The sequence below is a fragment of the Brassica oleracea genome, chromosome C3 (assembly GCF_000695525.1).
Source record: "Brassica oleracea var. oleracea cultivar TO1000 chromosome C3, BOL, whole genome shotgun sequence".
Classification (NCBI taxonomy): Eukaryota; Viridiplantae; Streptophyta; class Magnoliopsida; order Brassicales; family Brassicaceae; genus Brassica; species Brassica oleracea.
Genome location: NC_027750.1, coordinates 17,114,812 through 17,120,811, shown reverse-complemented (window position 1 = coordinate 17,120,811; position 6,000 = coordinate 17,114,812). Strand labels below are relative to the sequence as shown.

Below are 6,000 nucleotides of genomic sequence, written 5' to 3'. Positions count from 1 at the left end.
CGTTTCAATTCTAACTGCTAATTTTAAACTAGAGAGTTAAAGAAGACATGTAACTTTAAACACTAACCTCAGAGGACTCTCTCAAGGTCAGACACACGCCTAAGCAACATCCTCACCTGGGCCTGAACAGACATCAGAGAAACAAAACAATAGGTTAGAATGACATACAAACAACTATCAAGTTTTGATTCTGTTAACATAGAAACTCACCTTTAGTTCGTCGCATTCTCTGAGAAGCTTCTCATGCTCGTGAACCCTTATTTTGAGCCTCTCCACCTCTTGTTGCACACCCATAACCCATGGCTGCCTAAAATGCATCCCGTCATTCTGCCAAAGAAGAATAAACTTTGTCAAACAGCAATGGATCCAAAAAAAAATATATTTCAAACAGCAATTGATCAAACAGCAAGACACATAACACTTCAAACCTCGAAGTCTTTGCAGATGAAGTATCTTTTCCCTGGGAGGTAGTCATATGTATCCTCTTCATCTACGGATTCCTTCGTGATTGATCCACAGGGGCACAATTTGGGAATCCCTTGTTGCGCATCTGCAACGAAATGGAGCATGTCGTAGTGTGCTTTGCGTGCCTTCATATCTCGCAGTTCTTCCTCCATTTCACAACCTGCGAGAAGAAATTATTTTTAAGATTTACTGGATTGTAACCATTCAAAACAGATAACCTATTATAATCAAACTAGACGAATTTCATTCAAAAAATATGGAAGAAGAAATAATCAAACCCAGACGAAAACCCTTAATCAATTATCACCTCAATCCCGAACCTTTAATCGCGAAGAAAACACCAAACAAGTGAATCGAGAAGAAGAAAATAGCTAACCCAGACGAAAACCCTAATCCGATAAAATCCCCAATTCGATTAGAAACCCTAAATCTATTTAAACCCAACAATCGAACCCTAAAAACTGATGAAATAAACATGCATCCACTCCAGAAGGAAAGAAATTGAACAAAGAGCTCAGATTTACCTTCAACAAAGACGCTCTCTTATCGCCTCTTGTATCCCCTTTCTTATTGCGTCTCGTGTTTTTTTTATTCAGTTGCTCGCAAAAATGAATGATTTTTCTCACTCTTACGAAACACAACCCTTTTCCCGAGCCAATCCTGTAATGCCAGCACATCAAGGATTTGGTCCTTAGTTCCTTTAATTAAGGACTCATTCTTAACTTGCCAATTTTTTTTAATATTATTATAATCCATTTAGCTTAAGGATTTATGTTAAGGATTCACTTAACAGCCCGCGTTGCGGGTGGTTTAAGTCTATAAAGTGGCCTATACAATTCTACCGAATCTATTTAAACATCAACGTTGTAATTTACCAAGGATAATATCGTTCGTTCATTGCCAAAATGCTACAGCAAATTGAGGTTAAATTACCTTAAGTGCATATGCACATGGTTTCATGTTTTTTATTAAAAAAAAGATTGTGGGTGTGCATTAAGTGCATATGCACAGGTTACATCTCTTATATTAAAATTTCTTTCTTACTTTAGGGTCCTAATTTTGAAGATTTTATATTTTGATGGTCCAATTTTCAAAATCACATACTAAATTAGAGAAAAACAATAAAATGACACAAGGTCTTTTTGTATAGCTAATTATACTTTTTATGATTCTGTTTTGAAATTAATAAATTTGGTTGTCGAAAAAAATTGTCTATATTTTAGTTTGGACTTACTTTTTGGTAGACATATTTTGGTTGGTAACTAGAGAAGAAACGTGAATAATATGGTAAATTTAACAGCAAAAAGAAGTGGGTAACATTAAAGGCAGCTTTATGTCATATCTCATTTCTTTGATCTTTCTGTCACATTTCATTTGTTCTTCGTATCCTAAGCTTTAAAGCATCTTCAATATAAAATTCTATATATTTTTTTCAAAATGAAATAAAATAAAAATAAAATAAAATTGTTTCAACCCAACTTTATATCTCACTTTATAATAGAGTAATGAACAAAAAGAAATAGATTATTCTGAAATAAGCTTCATTATAGACGGAGATATAGAATTGAGTTAGATCACTTTTTACTTTGTATTCTATTTCACTTCATTTTAGAAAAAAATGGAGTAGTTAAAGATTCCCTTCGACAATGCCGTTCAGTGAAAGAAAAATACTACTTTCCTATGCTCGAAAATACTTTCATTGTTTAACTAGCTCTTGTCTGAACGGGGTTGGATTCTTAAACCCTTTTAAACAAACAAATAATAAATAGTGTTGTTCACAAAAAAAAGAAGAACAAATAACAGATAACAAATAGTGTTGTGCAAAAAAAAAATCAATACCAAATAGTATTTTAAACAAACATATCTAGAATACAATTAGCAAACAAACCCGCATTAATCCCTTCTAAAGAAATAACACAAAATCGAATTGCAATCAAGAATGAAACTTTACAGTTACTGAGACCGTGATTTGGCTTCAGTTAAAAAAGAGATCAAAGGCCGAGATAGAGTCTTTGACATGATCCACAAATCGTTAACCACTGTACTTGCAGATGTTTTCGAAACCCATGTACTCATGCCGTTGGAATTTGCCGATCATGTTCACTATCCCCACGCCACCTAGAAACAAAGAAAACAAAATTAAATATTTTCAAAAGTCGCAAGGAAAATTAGCTTTAGGTAGGAAGAGAAGTCTTGTACCAAGTGATATCGCGCTGATAAAAATCATGGACGCAAGGATGAAGATGATGAGAGATGCCCTGCCGATGACTGCAATCAACCTTCTCACTACATGTTGTCCAACCAAAGCTGCAACTGTAGCCACTCCCACAAGGTACAGAGCTGCACAAACATAAATGAGAGATCATAAATTTGTCAATCCCGAGCAGCCTTATGGAACTGAATGTACATAAAACTGACCATATGGAACAGGGAATCGTTTGAGAAGATAGTATTCTATAACAGACATGGATGAAGAGAAAGTCATAGCAAAAGTAGCTGTAGCACTTGAGACCTACCAAAAAAAAAAAGTAGAAGATTTAGTGATACAAAGAAAATAAAAGGTGATTCTTTATTATGATGTTGTCTATGATATAAATTTTTACACCTGTGGTGGGACACCTAGCTCTAAGAACAATGGCCCCATGATGAAACCTCCACCTAAACCAAGTAAACCACCGACTATTCCAGCCAATATGCCAAATGTACAGTAGAGAACAAGCTGACCAACGGTGAAATTGGAGTCTCCTTGTCCATTCGACGCAATGATTCTTCTACCCTGGTACAAAGCTACTGCCTCATACCCTGATACTCCAACTGCAACCGGAATCTGCATGACGGTATGAAATCATAAGCATCTAAAAGCTAGTAAACATGGATCTCTCAGTATATCAGTCTATACCTGTAACAAGTTTATGACCCAATATGCTATTGAACATGTAGCCATATTTTGCTGTTTCCATTAAAGAAGTATTAATAAAATTTTGAACATGAACAAGTATGCTCAAACTGATACATATACATATATGTATTTGCATTAACCTTGGCTATCTGAAGTGCCAGGAAAACAACCCAGACGAAAACGAGAAGTCCCAGTTCCTTCCAGTATACATTTTCTATAATACTTACCTGCCAGTACGTTAACATTGTTAACTGCAAACAGAGAAGTAGCAATAGTGTAAAGAGAATTAATAGACTCTTACTTGTTGTTTCCATTGTTTGTGCTCGGAGCTGCGGGTAGAGGAACGTACTCCACTTCTGTGGCAGATACACCTGATGAAAAGTACATGGTGTGAGCAGTGTTTAACCAGTAAAAGCAAACACAGAGATTGTTGCTGAAACATGTTTAACAATTAACAAAACAAAAAAAAAATCAACTCACCATTTGACTCTAAACGCTTAGCAGCTTCCTGTAGCACAGAACAGAAAAAAGTTTGATGGCATTAAAGATTGGTACTCTCTAGCTAGCGTTAAACGATATAACAATACCCTAAAAAATAAATTGGAGTAGGCTGAAAGTTCATAAAAAGTATATCCACAGGTACCATTTTCTCTATAGTCTCCTTGTTCCAAGTCTCACAACCTTTTAAGAAAGCCTTTGTTGATGTGCCTGCATAATGGTCAATTATGTATTTAAGTCAAACCGCAGATGGGGCCATAATACTCTGATGAGTCTTACCTAGAAAGAGGATAATGAGTAGTACTGTAACCATCCAATCCGGAAACATGACATTGAAAGCAACCCCAACGCTGATCCCGAGCATAAGCATGGGCTGGATGAGGAGGGCGAGATCATAGTCAATGATTGGCATATCAAGAGTAGGATGCCTCAACCTAAGGTTGTAATACACAGTTGACACAGAAGCTCCCATGATCATGCCTATAAAAGAAAATGATCAACAAAACCACAACTAATTAAAAGAAAACATGTGTAATTAAGAAGAATGTTTACATTTAGACATGGCTGTTGCTGATTTGGGATCAAACCCAATAATCAAACTGAGCATTGGAACAAAGATTCCACCTCCACCAACACCTCCCACGCTGCCAAAAGCAGCACCGAAGAATCCAACGAGAGTTCCCAACACAATTTTCCAGTTAAACTCAAATTCCTGGGAAATCAATGATTCCGTCCTGATCAGAGTTGTTGTTGTTGTTGTTATATTCAAAGGTAGAGAAAAAAAGAGAACACTTACGGGCCAGACATGATGATAGCCTGTTTGGTCAGATTCCCATAAGAAACTCGCTGCTCTGAGGACGAAACTGCTTCTTTCGTCACTTTCCCGCGTTTGAGAATCAAACTTGAGGATCCTCTCAGCGGAAACGAATGCGAAAGCTAAAGCTAGATTTAGAAAAAGAACGGTTACGGATCTCAGACCCCGAGAGTTCCATCTGATTTGCGACATTGTTATTCGAAAAATTGGTAACAGCTTTCAACGATTAATTAATCGATCGCTTGAAGAAACTGGAATCACGTGAGAACCAGAGAGGAAGAGGGCAGGTTCAGAGTATAATGTGTCGGTTCCACGTTATTAGTTAGGATTTGTAAATGATTGTTCGAGGGAGAGAGAGACGATTCAAAAATGGGGCAACCGAAATTCTTACGTAAGAGATTTTGATGGACGATCCCACTAAGACAATTTCCTTTTGTTTATTATTATTACTTTTTGAAAGAAAAAAAAAAGATCTTTCTATGTGATCACTAATGAAGTCATACATTTCTTTTTCTATTTTTAAATAATATATTAAGTGATCAGATTATATTAAATTGAAATGATTGACACTAAAATAATAAATCATCTATGGGTTTCTATTCGCAAAACTAATATAAAAAAACAGTAATAGATTCAGGCAAAAAAAGAACAGTAACAGAAACGGGATTGTTTCAAGGGAGATTAGGCTAAATCATATTATCGTTTGAAAGCACAATCAAGCGACAACGTTATAATTTGATTGCGGCCATGTTCGTTTACGTGTCGCGCGACCTGCGACCTGCGACCTGCGACTAAGATTACGTTCGTTTACGTGTCGCGCGACTTGCCACTTGCGACCTGCGACTAAAACTATGTTCGTTTACGTGTCGCGCGACCTGCGACCTGCGATCTGCGACCTGCGAACTGCGACCAGTCGCGCGATCAAAATTTTATTAATTTTTAGTCGCTGTTTTTTCGGGCGACTTAATTGGGAACCCGCGACTGGTCGCGCGATCAGTCTCGCGACATCAAAACGAACAACAACCTGCGACTTGCGACTTGCGACCAATAGCAGGTCGCATGTTACGCGACAGCGAAACGAACAACAACATGCGACCTACGATCAGTCGCAAGTCGCAGGTCGCAGGTCGCGCGACATGTAAACGAACACAGCCTGCCTCGCTAATTCAAAATAGTGACTCAGCTATTTCACAATAAAAACATGACATTAATCATTAAACCCACTCTAATCCATTTTAAATTTAGCAGGATTATCTTTGCTAAACTGATTTTAATTACTGATTTAAATCAATCTCAGTTTCTCTTTAATTTATTCTCTAGTTAT

The 6,000-nt window shown here is 36.9% G+C and overlaps 1 long non-coding RNA gene and 1 pseudogene across 1 annotated transcript; both read right to left on the bottom strand.

Annotated features, from left to right (window-relative positions):
• Nucleotides 1–15: 15 nt before the first annotated feature.
• On the bottom strand, nucleotides 16–1,121 carry LOC106333734. The gene is made up of 4 exons (XR_001268448.1): nucleotides 990–1,121; nucleotides 420–625; nucleotides 211–327; nucleotides 16–122 (listed from the first exon to the last, which is right to left on the bottom strand). It is a non-coding gene; the product is annotated as an uncharacterized LOC106333734 (long non-coding RNA).
• A 1,142-nt stretch (nucleotides 1,122–2,263) lies between these two features.
• On the bottom strand, nucleotides 2,264–5,085 carry LOC106331921 (annotated as a pseudogene).
• Nucleotides 5,086–6,000: the final 915 nt, after the last annotated feature.